This window comes from Dermacentor andersoni, chromosome 4, assembly GCF_023375885.2.
Source record: "Dermacentor andersoni chromosome 4, qqDerAnde1_hic_scaffold, whole genome shotgun sequence".
In the NCBI taxonomy this organism is placed as follows: domain Eukaryota; kingdom Metazoa; phylum Arthropoda; class Arachnida; order Ixodida; family Ixodidae; genus Dermacentor; species Dermacentor andersoni.
In genome coordinates, this window is record NC_092817.1 from 26,810,391 (window position 1) to 26,828,052 (window position 17,662).

Here is a 17,662-nt window from a genome sequence, read left to right on the forward strand (position 1 = left end):
CATGATTCTCAGATGCTCTCCATTGTTATATGAGGATCTGACAGGGACCCTGTCATGGTAACCCTGACGGCATACTTCAATGACTGATCCATTCGCAGCGTGGTTGCATTAACTCGCACACGCGCGAGCGCTCACCGGTTATCGTGTCACGTTTGAATTTTCTCCGATTTCGTGAAGTTCACAAAAAGGCAGGACTTCGTCTGAATTCTAAACATGCAATCAAGGCGCTCGCTCGCAGCTATCTCTCTACCTCTCTGTATATATCTCTCTTTTTCTGTGTACGTGCATGCGTTCGTGCCCAACTTTGGTGATAACTAATCAAGACGGGCCGAATTTCTGCACGCGTGAGCGATGCTGCAGGCTAATTGCTTTCGATATTCGTTGAGCGTGCATGCAGGCGCCAGCCATCCGCGGCCAGCTCTTTCGTGGGAAGCACTTTCACGATTTTGCCATTGATTTGCTGAGTCAATCTATATATTCCACAGGGCGATATAGTTTTCGGGGTACAAAGTCTACCTGATAGCTTTATACCACGTGCATTTACATGCAAAATAAGTAATTTGCGTACATTCACCAAAATCAACGTTCTTAGATGAGGGGATGTTATCGTGTTAGCAGTTTGAATTTTCGGTACTCGGAGTACGCAGCCATATAGAATGAAATGTCATAACTGTATTCTTTATATAAGCGAGTGATGGCATTTAAAACTCCTTGACTTTATCGCGAAGCTCGAGTGGAATAACGGAAATCTTGAGTACTGACATATTTGCGTACGCCTCACTGATCCCGCCACATGGTTTTTAAGGATTGTTTTCTTTTGCTCTCACATTTTTAACCATATCTATAACGCATAACTTTACATTCGCGCTATTGCCTGTCTCCGCATTCTTTCTTCCGCTAATACTTCCGCGTCGGAAGATCTCTGGAGTGCCTCTTTTCGTTTTCGTGTGAACAAAAATAATTATATATTTTTCGGTGTATCGTGCTTGTATTTTTAGCCGTACGCCTATATTGTTTTGGTCGTAAATTTTCACGTAATACGGAATGTTCTCGGTAAACGTAATAAGCAATGCAGGGTAGTTGTAATCCCCACCCTTCTTGGGACATTGACAATTTACTAAGCGGTGATATTTACTTCCTCCTGAAAGGAAAACGAGTGTGTAATTTACACTCCACTCAACAAACACGGATTAACAATTAAGCACAATTTCATGGCGCCTGCGCCCCCACACGTATTCATCAATCCAGTGATTCCCCGCATATATTGACTAGGGTAAGCAATTAAGCGGTCCCGTAGAGCTTCTTGCAAGAAAGTTCCAAAAGAGCATGTAGCCGTGAGACTCTTCAATTACACGATAAACTGCGCAAAGGGCTCACTTAGTCTCTTGATCCTGTTTGTAGAAGTAGTACTGCTCGGCCGCCACAGACCGCTTTGGAGCGTAGTGCTGGGGCCCCATAACGTAAAACTACACCTATGTGTTTCTATTCCAATGTCCTGGCGTCAAATTTGCATAACCGCTGACACAAGCATCGGACGGTAACCCGAAGGTTGTTGGAACAGATCAATCAAACGCTCTCCTTGTTTATACGAGGTCACTTTTGTTTGCTTTAAGAATGAATAACATTGCCTACACTGAGCGGCTTGTCCTATCTAATTGGCTGACAAGAGGCGAGGAGCACGCTCAAGTGGAGAGGGTTTCGATGGGGCCGAGCCAGTGCACTGAAAATCGATAACCCGATGAAGAAGGTGGTGCCGACGTTTGCGATTGGTCCGCTTTCCCTTACTTGGCATGAGGTGGCTGGTCGAAAATTGCGGCAGCATGCAACGGAAGGTTGAAGGTTGAAGAGTTCAGCAAAGAAGAGTTGACAGAGCAAGGTCGTAAACGTGTCGAAAGTGCTTGAAAACGTTACACGGCCACGCAAAAAGGTTTATTGTACGCAAATAAACCCATGTTGTCCGACAAGTGCAAGTAGAGCCAGTGCCTGAGCGATCGGCGGTCAGCCATCTTTTATTCCTTTGGGAGCGGGGCAGCCTGCGGCTATTCAGAAAAAGATTGTTTTCTTTGGCATATTAATGCATATTTAACACGTACACGTCACGTTGACGCGGTGATTTTTCGCGGTATTGTGACGTCGCGTGACAGGCAGGTGAAGTGGGCTGAGCCCGAACTCTTTTGACCAATAGCCGAGGATTAATGGCTAAAAGGCTTCAAATAAGAAATAACTTTTTTTCCCGGTCCAATGATGCATAATCAGTGTGTACGCGTCATATCAGATTGGGAGCTATCGCGGTTTTCGTGACGTCGCCTGATAGACAGGCGAAGTTGGGGTGGCTCAAAAAGTTTTTGGCCAATTGCGGAGGGCTGATTACAGAATTGGAATAGAAAAGTTTGGAATAGCTTTACGTTATAGCTCCCCTGTAGTAGCACTTTCGTGTCATCTTCATACTTGACCCCAGTGGACGTTGTCGGCAGCAGTAAGCTACGCAGTGTCGCATAGGCCTTCTCTTATAGGACGGTCAAGAAGACTTCTAGCGTTTTCCCGATGTCTATTAAATTTGCATTCGCAAACAGATCGAACCTTTCTAGGTAGATGTCGATGTTGCCTGTCTCCGGCCAGAACACTGGCAGATTACCCATATATAGGGTGGTGGCCATAGCTTCGGTTTTGCTTTATTCGATCCGCGTAACCAGAAGGAAGATGCTGATATCGAAAAGCGGAAGTTCCGCCTGGCGGCAGTTCAACTCATGACACAACACGGCTTAGTTGTCGCGCTTTTCAAGGCAACAGCGCTAACAAAAGTACGCGCGCAGTCGGCACACTAAAACGCAAGAAGACAGATAATTATCACAGGCATGTTTCACGCGATTACAACGAACGGGAGAGAATATATTTGGCACACTCCGCACATGCGCTATGCTTTTGTCGAATTTATATAAAAAAAGGAAAAACAAGGAGAACGCTGGTCGGGATCTAGTTTGCCAAAAAGAACTTCGTTCGACGTCGGCCTTGCTTGCGGCGTGTTTTCGCCGTTGCCTGAAAACCGGTGCAGTGAATCTTTTCTTGCACTGCCAGCGAAATTAAAGTTCACCGCTGATGTTTCCGGAACATAGAGGAGGAAGTAACAGAGGCATAAGATAAATGAACTGCGGCTTGCGCTCAGGTCACAAGAATTCGTGACGTGCTTCTGAGTATCGCTACCTTCTTACTTCATGAATTTTCTTGTTTTAGTTTTCTCAATTTCTTTTAAACGAAGCGAGAGGGGAAAAAAAGAAAACGGAAGGACGTAGTGAGAGTCCGGGCAAATGATTTTCTGCACGCGATGCTTGGAGATCGCGTATGCGAAATAAATGAAGAAGAAAAAAGAAGAGTTCTAGTCATCATGAGTGCAGAGCGCGGTTTACTCGTCGCCGATGCGCTGGTCGTCAAAGACGACCTTTCGTGTACCACTCTGCGCAAGATGCGCACCGATGCGGCAGAAGGCTTCGCGTTATGTAAAAAAGAGCAAGCACGTCTTTCTCAATTCTTGCTTCGTTGCCGCTTCTTTTAAAGAAGTAAAACAAGTGCAGGGCGAGTTAGATGGGCGTAAGTGTCTATGGCACGCACAAAACTAAAAATGCATTGCGGCAACGGAGAGAAGAGCTCAGGTTAAGAGAAAAAAACGTGACAGGGAAGCGCTGTATATACTGGTAGAAAGACGAGCGGGTGTTTTCGTAAGCGCTGTGGAACGCAGCGAGGGGTCCGGCCTAATGATCCGTTTTATGAACCTCTGCCAGCCATCGCTTCGGCTAAGTCCGCCAGGCGGCTCTTTTATCGTCGTGGACGATTCCGTTTTTGGCGCGAGACAAAACAGAAGTCGGGCTGAGCGGGGAAAGAAACTAAGTGTATTTAATAAAGTGCCCAATAGGGTCCGCTCACGCGACGGCGTGGTTCGCTTCGATAGTCCAGCTGGCTTGCGGCGCAGCCGGGCGTTCGGGAAGCCCGCTTATGTGTGTATGCGAACGGACGCGTTCGCGCCAGCGGTCACCGCCGTTTGCGCCCCCTGATGGCGTCTAATGACAACCTTCCCCCTCCCCAGTCGGCAGCAATGGCCGATGGGAATGCCTCGCGAATGGAACGATCCTTTCGGTGGTCAGCGCGCTGCTGCCTGCGCCCGCCCCAGGAACCGCGGAATGGCGGGCGAGGCGTCAACGGTCGCGGTCGTCGTCTGTGCCAGTATAGCTACACAGAGGTGGTCGGTCGCTAGAGGTTGCACGGTGTGGTTAAAGAGCTTTTCTGTTTCTCTCTTCTTCGTTTTCTCTTTTCCCTTCTGTGATTTTTTTCTTTATTGCGTTAGGATTAGAAGTGTCAGTGTAAAGTGTGTGTGTGAAAGGTGGGAAGCTGGTCGCGCGGTGTGTGTACACACACACACACACACACACACACACACACACACACACACACACACGCACACACGCACACGCACACGCACACACGCGCACACGCGCACACGCACACACGCGCACACGCACACACGCGCACACGCACACGCACGCACACACGCGCACACGCACACGCACACGCACGCACACACACACACACACACACACACACACACACACATATATATATATATATATATATATATATATATATATGTGTGTGTGTTAGTCATAACATAAGAAAGCAACAAACACTGACACCAAGAACAACATAGGGGAAATTACTTGTGCTCAATAAATGAAATAAAGAAAGACAAATTAATGGAAATTAAAGTGGATGAATAACCTGCGACGCCTGCGGCAGAAAGGACGTTCCACGTCCGCCGCCAAGGTCTGTGGGTGGTGGCGCAGGTTAACACTCCCAGGGTTCTACTAGGATACATAAATACCCAATAAAGTCGATGGGAAAACGGCGCCGCGGTAGCTCAATTGGTAGAGCATCGCACGCGAAATGCGAAGGTTGTGGGTTCAGTTCCCACCTGCGGGAAGTTGTTTTTTCATCCAATTTAATTTCCATTAATTTATCTTTCTTTATTTCATTTATTAAGCACAAGTAATTTCCCCTATGTTGTCCTTGGTGTCAGTGTTTGTTGGCTTCTTATGGTATGACTAATAAAAATCGGGCCCCTCGGTTAACCCCCTTTCTTCTCGTTTATTACATAACGAGGGTCTCGAATCCGGCAACATTGATGCCTTCAGGTAGCATATGTGGGTTTCTTGACCAGTTGCCTTCACCCAAAAAGATCACGTTCTCGTGACGCCCGCGGCAAAAAGGACGTTCCACGTACGCCGCCAAGGTCTGTGAGTGGTGGCGCTGGCTAACACTTCCCGGGTTCTACTAGGACACATAGGAATAAGTATTTTAATGACTGGAAAATGTAGAGAGGTCGGCCGGATAATGGAGCATCTGGCCTGCTACTCTACGTAAGGGAAGAGGAAGAGGGGAAGAAAAACGGTTATAATTGGGGATGATAATGGGGGGAACGAGGTGAAGGACACATTACACAACTGGTATCACAGGCGTGAGTCCAGGCCCGTGTCACCTAGGAAACGTGAAAGAGCACGCATTGTCTCTGTCTTCTGCCAACTCTGTGGCCATGCGCCTAGCAAGTGGTCCTCCGACAGTGGTCCATTGTGTAAATGTCTCAAGGTATCTGCCATTGTCAGTCCTTCGCGCGCGTACTCAGGGCACACCTCGAGCACATGTTCCATAGTCTCTACAGCGCCGCACACTGAACAGTGCGGGGAGTCTGTCCGCCCAATAATGTGCAAATATTTACGCGTGAAGGCGACGCCTAATCGCAGTCTGTGTATCAGGCATATATGAGGGCGTGGAATTCCACGCAGCACATAAATACCCAATAAAGGGGATGGGAAAACGGCGCCGCGGTAGCTCAATTGGTGGAGCATCGCACGCGAAATGCGAAGGTTGTGGGTTCGTTTCCCGCCTGCGACAAATTGTTTTTTCATCAACTTTAATTTCCATTAATTTATCTTTATTTCATTTATTAAGCACAAGTAATTTCCCCTATGTTGTCCTTTTCTCGTTTATATATATATATATAATTGCCATACAGGTTTCTCAGAAAGAACGCTTTCCAGTTGAGAAAAAATTCGTCCTGGTCTGTCTCCACACCTCACGAAAACTCGACAACAATCAGATTGTCGTAAACCAAAACGTTTCCGCACCCAAGGAGGCTCCATCTCATGTTCCCAACTCAGTATGACGAACAGTGTAAATACTGCGAACAGCTAGGAACGTTCCGGCACATTGTCATAAATTGCAAACAAAATCCAGACTTACCTCCTCTACTCCCCTCCCCCTGAGACGCTGCTGTCCAGCTCCCGCCTCTTGATTTCCAGTTCATGTTGTTTGAGAGGGCGGTCACAGCTAAGACGGTGCTGGATTCCCGTGAAGGGGAAACCACTCCTACAAATCAAGCCTTCCTTACCCTCATTAAGGGTGCTTTTTCTTTCTCTCTACTGGTCCGGGATTTTTCCCTTTCATGACACTAGAGAATTTTAGTGCGTCCGGTATTCCGGCAAGCGCGGGCGGTTTGCCGGTTGAGCGGTGGCGTAATAGTGAGCGGCCAGATTGGTGGCGCCAGCTAGTGGTGCAAAGCTCAGCCACACAAGCACAAAGCCAACTATATTCTGTTTAGCTGCTGGTGCAAATTTTCGACAGCGGCGTAATCGTGTTCACAATTACGCCACTGCCAAAAATTTGCACCAGCAGCGAAGCAGAATATAGTGGTTACAGCAATTTTAGCTCTGTGTTTGTCTCGTTGAACTCTACGCCACCAGGTGACTGCACCGCTCCGGCCGCTAACGTTTACGCCCCCGCAAATCCGGCAATTCGCCCGAACCGCCCTCGTTTGCCAGAATAGCGGACAGGCTAAAAGTCTCTACTTCCTGCACATTGCGGGATTCTGCAGAACCGATATATATATATATATATATATATGTGTGTGTGTGTGTGTGTGTGTGTGTGTGTGTGTGTGTGTGTGTGTGTGTGGTGCAAGTGACGGTGATCCGCTCCGGACCACCGTCAGTTGCATTTGGCTCCTCATAGAGGCATTAAAGTTCAAGAGCTTCGAGTGAGCTCTTGAACAAAAATTTGCATTTCGGTGAACATTGTTTAAATCATCATGGATCCGGTAATTCAAACGGGTGCCACGTGATGCTAATGCATTTCTCACGCATTTGCCGCTGAATCGCCACTGAATTTTTCAGGCGAAGCTTGTGTTGGCTCACCCGCCGTGGTTGCTCAGTGGCTATGGTGTTAGGCTGCTGAGCACGAGGTCGCGGGATCGAATCCTGGCCGCGGCGGCCGCATTTCGATGGGGGCGAAATGCGAAAACACCCGTGTACTTAGATTTAGGTGCACGTTAAAGAACCCCAGGTGGTCAAAGTTTCCGGAGTCCTCCACTACGGCGTGCCTCATAATCAGAAAGTGGTTTTGGCACGTAAAACCCCATAATTTAATTTTTTTTGTGTTGGCTCACAAGTTTCGGTGGCGTTGTGCTCACGCGAAAAAAAAAACCAGTTGCTCCCAGAGCAGAGCAGCTGCGGAAAGAGTGGTTTGATGAGTTGACAGCTGCGCCGGCGCCGGAGCCTGAGTTATTAGCATCGGCGCGCGCTCACGCCACGCGCGCTACCAATCAGCCGTTTCGCTTCCTCCAGGGAGGGAAAGGGCAGGAAATGCTATCGCGCACGCTGCGCCGGCTTCGTTTCTGTTCAGTTCATTGTCGGGAAACGGATGGGACGGCCACGCGTTGTGTGCGCCCCCTGAGAAATTGGCAGCCTTCGACGAGCGGCGGTGAGAACTCGCCCGTGAAAGGGCCCGCCGTCGGCGCGCCGATCCGGCCGTTAGAGCCACCCGAGCCCAGGCAATCTGACAGCAACGAGGAGAAGATCCGAAGCTGAGGGAGCGGGAGGCCGAAGTAATCCGGCTCCGTTACCTCTGGATTACGTAACTGTGAGGAAGGTCAGGTGCACGCAGAACAAGCTTCGCTTACCCCCATTTCCCGGTAGGGGAGGGTTGGTCTTCTTTTTCTGTTTCTACGGTGGCCAGATTACGGGGCTCGCCACAGGCTCACACGTGCTTTTATCTGACATAGCTCCAAAGCGCTCCGCGAGATGTACAGTCGGGAGCAAAAGTATACATAGCTAGTATAGATATATAATAGAACTTGTTCTAGCGCAGCCATGCAATGTGAACCGATGCATTGCATTGGTCGAACAGGTACACGTGGACTGTACCATTCGATGTCCGCCTGCGTGCATAAATTGCAAGGAAAAAAACCAACTTTTTTCGCGCTATCTATATTTACCAGACTTTTTTCTCGTGATTTACTTAAGTGGAAACTGCGTGAAACGACTTAAATGTTCATTATATATGATAAAGAGCAAGATTTGAAGCCAGGGCAGATTTTGCGGTTTCGCGAAGATGTCCACTTTCTCTATTTCTTTTTCCTGAAGCACTTTGCCAGAGATGCTCTTATTGGATCATTGACCTGTGCTTATGAACGTATATAATTTTCTATTCAATCCAGAATAAGTCAGTCAATTCGTGACCACCTCACTTAATCAAAGGCCTGACGAAATCTAACTGATTGGTCATGTAACCAGGTACAGATAACTTAATTATTACCTTCGCAAACTCGCATACGCACTATGATAGCTCACGGGCTATAGACGGTAAAGAAAAGTAGATTCATTAAGCAGTGATTGATCCTATTGTAATGCCGGCGCGAGGGAGGGAATAGCTGGATGTTGCGTGAAAGGGAAGACAGAAGCAGGACTATTGCTAGGCGTGCATATGGAAGAGCACGATGCCCCGCAGTACCGCTTGCCTGCCTCAGTAAGGCAGCATCTGCAGGCGTCCGCACGATGGAACTGCAGCGAATCATCCAGTAAAACAAGCGTTGATGCTGTCAGTAAATGGTTGCCGCTTCGTTGCTTGCCCTTACGCATCTCACTGCTCTCGAAACGGCTTGTTTCACGCCTGTATATATATTCGCTTTCTCTTGTCTCTCGCAGAACGTGACATGGGACACTGAATGGACGGTCGTCAGTTAGGCCAGCTCCTGCGTTTCTGCCCTCGCTGACAAACTGGTAAGCTCACGCACGACTCGCCTTTCCTACGTCACCGCGATTCGTCTTGCCAGCATAGTAGCGCGGCAGTAGCAGCTCGCTGGGCGCGCTGACACGTCATCGTTACCCTCTGTGGAAGAGACCTCTTCGTGTGGCGTCATACATTACGTAAGCCGCCGAGCGAACCACTCTTTCATTTTTTTTTTCATCCTTGGATCGACTTTCTTATATTATTTTCTTCTTCGAAATACAGAACTATGATATGAAATATCTGGAGGCATCCGGTCATTACCCCAACAATTACTTTTTAATATCTTGGAATGATCTTATTTATTTGTAGAATGAACTACATTATTTTCTTACACATTCATTCTTTTATGCGCAATTTCTTTTTTTACTTGTCTTCGTTTATTCGTACTTTAAACTGCATTGTCTTTTTTTTTTCATGTTTACTTAGTTTGACAGTTTATTTGTGCTATGTAACCACTTTGGTGATCGCCCGTTTTTTTTTTTTTCTTATTGAAGTAACATTAAACAGGGGAGCAGTTGCCGCGGTTTGTTGGCGACGGCTGCCACTCTGTGGTTGATTAATAATCCAGGGTAAAATAAGACAAACCATACATTCTTGCATTAGGTAATGCTCAAACAGAAGAATGTGTAAAACACTAACAGTAAAACTTTCTTTAGGAAAGTCCTTGTCAAAAATAAGTCGCTGGGTGACTTGCATACACAGGTTTCAGATGCACCAATGAGACACAATTACACATGTGGTGACCGTCCGTCACATTGTTGTCCCCGCCGTGAGGGTCATTGCTCCTTGCTCTTTCTTGCAAGCTAAGCGACTGCGCGACTGGGGCGACATAACTGCCATTCGGCAAACCTGCTTTTACTTTTAAATAAAGCCAGTCGACTCTTCGTTCTCAGGCTGTCAAAACGTGTATTCCTTGCCTCCGCCAAATCGAACTGCCGATACACACGATGCCGTCTAATCAATAATCGTCACAAATGCCAGCGTCTCCATAGCAGTGTCGAAGGGCTTTCATTGCTTTTTGATGCACTTTTGGTGGCCATAGATCTACCACCTTGGCGACTGAAACAAAAAAATATCCACATATATTTACACACACACTTGTCGGTGATTTTTCTTTTTCACGTTAAATCTTGGACTTTCTCGTCTGATGTAGCGCTGTTTGCACAATAGTCAGCTAGCCGTGAAGTTATGGGCACCCGCATGTACTCACATCGATAGTACCTTCTTCCCTCCCTTTCCTTTCTTTTCTTCCCTTAAACCCCTTCCCCTGTGTAGGGTAGCAAACCAGACCTGCGTCTGGTTGACCTCCTTGGCTCTCCTTTCTTCCTTTTCATCCTCCTCATAATCCTACAAAGAGCTTCGAAGTGTAGGTTAGGGGGTTCCTCACGTGGACCTCCGCACGAGATGACGAACGTGGCTCTTATAAATGCGGTGCTCTCAGGTCCATAAACGCTTTCAGCTGCCCTTTCTTCTGAGACCCGTTCTTTTTCGGCACAGGGCCCAGAAGAGAGGCCCGAGACTGTATCTACCGTCTCCTACGGGAACCCAGCTTTTAACAGCTCAGACGTGTTTACGGCGGCGATTAAGTAGGATCGCTGAGGGGTCGCCGGCCCGTGTGGCGCCGCCGCCTTTCTTTTGTGCCTTTCTCTTTCTTCTCCTTTTCTTTCTTTCTCTCTGTCTCTGCCCGCGCTGCGTAGTGCGGTGGGCTAAAAGTTTATGATGAACTGACCTTCGAGAAGCCGCACAGAAAGAACAGAAGCGCGCTATTCAACGGCCCCGCTGTGCTGGGCGGTGCGCTCAAAGGAGCTCTCTGAGTTACCGGGCGCTCTTCTCAAGCGGTCACCCGTAGCACACATTTTAGCCCAGCGGACGCTGCGGGGCCGGGATCGTTGTTGCAGCGTCGCCGTTAGTTTTCTTTGTTGCCGGCAGGCACGGTGGCTGCGGTAAAGTTGTGTACATGCGAAGCGAGGAAACTTTATGCGCCAGGTTGCAGAGAAACTTCGGCGCTGTGAGCCCCATGCTTGCTTTTTTTTTTCCCCTCATATTTAAAGAAGTAATGTTTTATTGTGTCAACTTTTGATTCTGCCAGTGCTCTGCCGATTATTGCTTACCTATTTCAAGGTATACAACAGCGCCCATGTCTTTCAGTTCTTAGCCCTCAGTCGCCACTGTAGAAGCTTTTACTAACAAGTCCACCGTATCTCTCTGCAACGTTAAAAATAAAATTCGCTCGTTGCCAGACTTTGTATTTAGTAAGCGTTTTTTTTTCTTTCTTTTTTCTCGCTTCCATAAATTTCGCGCACGTGACATTTTTACTGCCGCCCAGCTCATCGCTATTCGCGCCTCGCCAACTGAAGCATAGCTATACATGTGTATTTTCTTCTTTTTTCTCGCTTAATTGCTCCCTTAAATTCAAGCGGTGCGCCTTGGGAAGCCATCATCTCGCAGCCTTTCTTCGCATCAGGAGGTCCGCGTCCTTGTTTCTTTCTTACTTGTTTTCGCCGGTGAGCAAAGCGCACTTTCAGGCAAAGACCATCCCGAGCTTAGCACATTAGCGCAGCAACCATAGGCGGAACCCGGTAATTTTCGCCGCTTTGTTTCTCGAGGTTTCCCATCTTGCCATACTCTTAAAAAAAAAGAAAGAGAAACAACTGTGACGCATGCATTTTTCTAGATGGCACATCTATGCGTACAGTCCGGTCCACTGTTATAGTGAACACGTGAGTGAAAAGCATGTGCGGATTTTCCCCTCTTGCAGCTGTACAATCGCCCGGCCTTGCAGCAGATAACTCTATTGGTTGACGGCACTAGCACTTTTTATACAACTGTGGAGTGCATTAACGTAGCTTTAGCCTATATACCCTCACCTTCGGACGTTATTTCAGCATCAAATAATGTGCATTTGTGCTGAGGGCAGACAAAAAGCCAGCAGAATGATAGCAGCACATTATAGTGTTCCTTTTAATATAGCGAACCGCACTGTACATATCTCGCGTGGGCGGTAATCTACCCAGACCGTTTGTAGGAACTTCTTATGCGCGTTCGTGTTAGAGGGATACTGACGAGGAATGTTAAGTTGGATTGGCAAATTACGCTATATATACAGTAACTTACACACAGAGTAACTAGAAACAGCGCAGAAACAAACGGCGGTTTTGAGGCTCCGGGGCGCACTAGCTTGTCGTGACGTAACGACATTTGTACAGCGTCTGCTCAGGACTATAGTGTACAGTTTCGCCGGTAAAAAAAAGGAAACAAAGGATTACATTGCACCCTAAAAGAACCGAAGTCTCAAACAGGCGAGTTATGAAAACTTTTACTTGCCGAGAATGGTTCAACCACGCGCCATTAAGTTGAAATCCGTGACGTCTTACGTGAGTGCAGGGCGCTGAGGCTCGTACGTGGAAGTTAAAGAAAGGGTACCTTTGGCTCCTGTTCTGTCAGCTAATGAGTAGCCATCTTACGCCCAAGAAATGCAAATTAGGTCATCATAAAATGCTTCGCCAGATGAAACAAAGTTAGCGTCGCTCTGTACTGTTCACCATGGTGGGAGCTGCAAGGCGTCTTCAAACTGTCTTTGATCAGATTTGCCTCCGTACGCGTGAAAATCGTCTCGTTAACTTATCTAAAATAGCATTCGTTTCATGACGTCGCAGAACCGGGGATTTGAATGGTACTGTATCCAAGAGCTCCTCGCTTACTCGTTAGAGTGGAGCTATTGGCCATGAACCAGCCGTCGGGCTGGGAAAATAGTGCTTGTACGGTGTTTTCCCATTCTTGTGTTCGTCCTTCTGAGAGTCATTTTTGAGAATACTCGCCCAATTTGCAATTCCTTTTCGCAGTATTTTATCGATGCAGAAGAAAAGCAAGAATATCTGTGAAATGGACCAACTCTGGCCTATATTTATTAATTACCCGCAGCGCCACAGGTAGCCCAAACAGGGCGAATACGATCACTCTCTACTTGCTACCGATACGAATGGCATCGCTTTAAAAAGAGAGACACGTATTCTTACATTCCGGATTTGGTGTTATCCAAACGGAGAGTATACAGAATAACTGCGGAGGCCGCACCGCTTCGGGGGAACAAAACGGAAAACCATCCGCAATTGCGACGATCATATTTATTCACGTATAAATAAACAAAAAGTAAACGAATTATGCTGGACTTAAGTTAAACAAGAGATAGCGTCGCAAATATATGCTAATCATTTCGCAACCTTAAAGGACATTACGCAATACACGTCTTCCGTTTTCAGGATTAGGACTGCTTACATATTTCTTAATAACGGCCACATACGTGTAGGCTCACATCTGAGCACGGCTTGAGGCTGAAGCCGACATAGCAACTCTGTCACTATGTCCCGAGCATTCAGTGCGACCGAGTGTAGAATATATTTGCTGGCGCCAGGAGCAGCTTCTTGGAGGCACGCGCGGATGCGGTTGAAACTCGAAGGCGAGGAGGTTTGATGAAGGGGGAGATGGTCGCCCGAGGACATCGTCTCCGCTGCGCGCCGCCCCCGCGGTGTAAATCTTCGGCGCGTCGCGCGCTCCTCGCGACTGGCGCCACTACGGATGAAAGGAAGGCAGCGGAAGAGGGAGGGGAGAAAGGGGGATGGCGGAAGACTTTGGAAGATGCCTTATGTGTTATTGGCTGCAATTTACGTTATGTGCGCGGGGAAACGTAAAGGAATGCGCGTCCGCTCGACAGCGCGGTGCGCTGAGCAAGAAAACGCCGCCGTCGCTGCGACAAACAGAGAAAAGAACGAAGAAAACTTGGCAAGAACGTGGCCCGAGGCGGAGGAGAACGTGTGCGGGTGAGGGGGCTCTCTGTTTGTGTGCGAGCTTGCGCGGGAGACCACGCGTATGATTTAGGGAGCTACAAGGAACTGCTCTTATGGGAAACAGTTTCGGTGCGCGGTGGCGCACACACGCACCGCACATACAAATCGATACAAATACACGGGCGCACAAAACGCGCACACACAGTACGCCGCGTTGCTCGAGCTCTCTGGGCTGGGCCCAGAGAGGGCGGAGGGTAGAATTTAGTATAGATGCAGCGCGCTGGCGAAGCGACGGGATATGTAGGAACGCCTGAAGACGCCCTATAGAGCGGGAGCGCGGAAACAGAGACAGGAGTATATGGTATATATAGGTATAAAGTGAGGAACTAATACCGACGCGACAAAAGTAAAAGTAAAATAAAAAAATTGACTTGGGTGCTCTGTGCTTACCTTTGACGTTATGATCTTACTGGCCGGCGTTTGTGACTTGCCCGGGTTTTGGTCTCTGCGTTCTTCTGTTTGTTAGCGAATAAATGAGCGCGTGGGCGGGTGCCTTAGAGAGCTATAGTGAGCCCGTTTCTCGGAGGGCCTAGCCAGTCGGTTTCGCTTTACCGCCGGCCGCCGCTGTATGGACATACGTAAGTACGTGCGAGTGTGCGTGTAAGCACGCACATACGCACAAACACACTCGCACACAAACATACGCCAGCAGAAGCGCGCACGCGCAAAAACACAGCGCCACAAGCGCAGGCGCTCGCTTGCCCGTGTGTGTGCCCCTGTGTGTTTGCGCGTGCGTACGATAAAAAACTGCGGAACTGAAGCCGTAGCGACGGCAAGAAATATCGCCGTGCGTTTCTCCAGCCCCGTACCAAGTGCAGGCCAAGGCGCCCGAACGGCACCCCTGAGATGCACTGCGCGGCCTCTGCTGCTCCGGGGGGCGTTGTGAGCACGCTTAGATTAACGGGGCTGCCGTTAACTTTGATATGAAGCCTAAACTGCTTCTTCTCCGGCACTGCGCGCTAGTTTCTTTTCTGCGAATTTACTGCTGCTGTGGCAAAGGTTGGAAGCAAGAACGGCGAGACCCGCGCGTGTTAGCCCACTTGAGAAATGCAACCGTCTTCTTGCTTCTGTTTTCTTTCTTTCATTCGTTTTAGAAATGAAGGCTTCAGGCAATTACTTATTCTCTCGCTCTTATATCTTTCCTTTTCCTCGCTTGCTACGCAGCGGCGAGGCGTTCCTTTAGTCAGGCCCGTTAAAGAGCTTTCGATTAAATTGCTCTCTCTCTCTCTCTCTATATATATATATATATATATATATATATATAATGTCCCGCTACGGCCTCGTCACTGGATCTTCATAAAGCGGGCAGCGAGTCAAAGAGCCTTAGGCCACATGGCACGGTCTCGCTACCTGCCGCTCCGACTCTTCTTGAATTAACAATGCGTATGAAGCGATTTGGCGAAATGGTATTAGACGTCGCACACACGGAAGGGAAATTCGAAAGCACCAGTAGTAATACGGCGAAATAACTTGGTGAAGAAGAAATGAACAAGGAGAAATGCTGCATATGTTAATCCGAACTTAAAGGAAAACGATCTCACGCATACTTCGTTTTCTCCGTGCGCGAAGCCGACTCGTTGCGTCGGACGTATCCTCCAGAGTCTGCGCTGTCGACCGAATGCGCGGATAAACCACTTACGAATAATTGCATTAGCGCTACGAAATTATTGTTCGTAATAAAAGGGAATAATGAGGGCTGTTTCTATGGTTCATTAATCTCAATTGCGTGCGCAGCGCGCTCGATTAAAGTTGTTCTGCAGGGACGAACTGCTGCGCCTCAAGTCTTCTCAACGATGACTATAGAACGTGGGACGCTTATCTCTACGGTGGATTGGGTTTTTCAGAGCGTGCGCACTCTTTCACTGCCCTTCGCCTTCAACGATTGGTTGGGGAACTATAGTTTTAGCGCAGTCTGGAGAGTGGTGTCCCAGAATTATTTATTCTTCCGGGAAATTGTGCCCGGTATTCTCATTCGCGGTCTCTTCTTTGGCGCAGGATTACCCAACCGATTGTTATGGTGCGTGGCTCATCGATCGAAATCGAGGCGTGCCATGAAATTTAAATAAACTTCTTCAGGAAATCAAAATTAAATTAGCACAACTTGTGCACGGCGCCGACAACAAAACAAGAATAATGTTGCTAGAAATTGTATCCCTCAGAATGCATAACTGCCGTTTTGATATATTGCGGATGTATTTACTACGAGTAATGAATCAACTTCAACATCCGCAGTTAGCTAAAGTTCTTGGATTGTAATGGTTAACAGAGCGAATAAGAAGAAAGTTAGTGGGTCGTTGTACCATGAGTTAATGCTTCTTCGGTGTTTTACTGGGACGCCGTATACCTCTACCGCCCAAGGAAATTTTAGTGTCGTAATCAAAAGACGTGCGCTGATACCGGAGATCGTGAAATACCGGCCCGACCCGCGGCGGAGCTGAAGCAGGCGTTAAGCACTGCCCATACGAGGGCTGATCCCGAAGGTAATTCAATGCTGGGCCGACCCGCGGCGGAGTTGAAGCAGGCGTTAAGCACTCCCCATACGTCGGCCGATCCCGAAGATAGTCCCATGCCGGACCGACCCGCGGCGGAGATGAAGCAGGCGTTAAGCCCTCCCCATACGTGGACGGATCCCGAAGGTAGTGCAATGCCGAGCCGACCCGACAACTTTGTCGGATCGGGATCGTTATCGCTCTATACGACACTATTGTTCGTGCAACCGTCTCGTATAAGCTTGGTGTTTCAGGCCACGTGGTATTTGCACGGAACAGGTGAAGGAATATTCGGTCTCTTCTGTCTTGCCTAGATTATGCTGCCCCCCCCCCCTCTTTTTCTTTTTTTTTTGAACGCGTATTCCCTTGTGTCAGCCATAGCCTATATTTTTCTAGAGACCTATATTTTTTGTAAGCCACTTATTTGTGTGTGTTTATGTGTGTGTAAGTGAGAGAGAATGAGAAAAAGGGAACACCAATGCGTGACGGTCGTTGTCAGGCTGTAAAAATTGCAATTGTTGTTCGGAGGCACTTCTTCCCTTGGGTCCAAGCTTTCGTTCTTAAGCCTATAGGCAGAAAGTCTTCCTTTTTTTTTGCATTGCTAATCTAACCACGGTGAATTGAGCACAAATATAAGCAATTTGGCTCATAAAAGGAGTGATGCAAATACCAAGGATGTTAAAATCATGACCGACATTCGCTAAGATTTTCTTATCTGAGGGATTTTTTCTAGTGTACCTTGTTTCGTTGTTATTCGGGCGGAGGCAGTAACGGGATGGCGTCGTATCGATGTCCAGCTGCGGATTCCATTTATGTAGAAGGAGTTTGGACCCTAAGCTCCTCTAGCCATATAAGTGCCGCGGAAATTTGTGAAAACGAGAATAACCAGAAAATGAGTAGTTGCCCGAATGATGCGAACAAAACCTGTTAGCAAAAACAGAAAGAGACAGAGTCAGTAGCCCAGACTCAATGACGGCGTTGAGCAGCTCCACTGTAAGGTACTCACGTGACCATTTGAACGAATGTTTTCTGAGGCAATGCTCAATATCAGCTTTCAGTTGAACGCCACTGTGCACTGCTTAGTTAGTCACCCTACGTCCCTGCAAGTGAGCGAATTAACCTGACGTTCGTGTACAGCTTTTCATAGCAACAATATGTCGTAATTGGGTTGAGTGTCTTTGCCCATTTTCTGTGTTTCCTACGGCGCATGCATGCATACAT

The 17,662-nt window shown here is 47.9% G+C and overlaps 1 protein-coding gene across 2 annotated transcripts in view; it reads left to right on the top strand.

Annotated features, from left to right (window-relative positions):
* The window catches only part of LOC126536596 (uncharacterized), a 330,135-nt gene that overhangs the window by 120,226 nt on the left and 192,247 nt on the right, over positions 1 to 17,662 (top strand). For both annotated transcript variants that reach the window (XM_050183626.3, XM_055073532.2), the window contains one exon: positions 9,024 to 9,098. The gene's annotated coding sequence lies outside the window, so the exon portion shown is untranslated. The remainder of the gene's footprint in view (positions 1 to 9,023; positions 9,099 to 17,662) is intronic.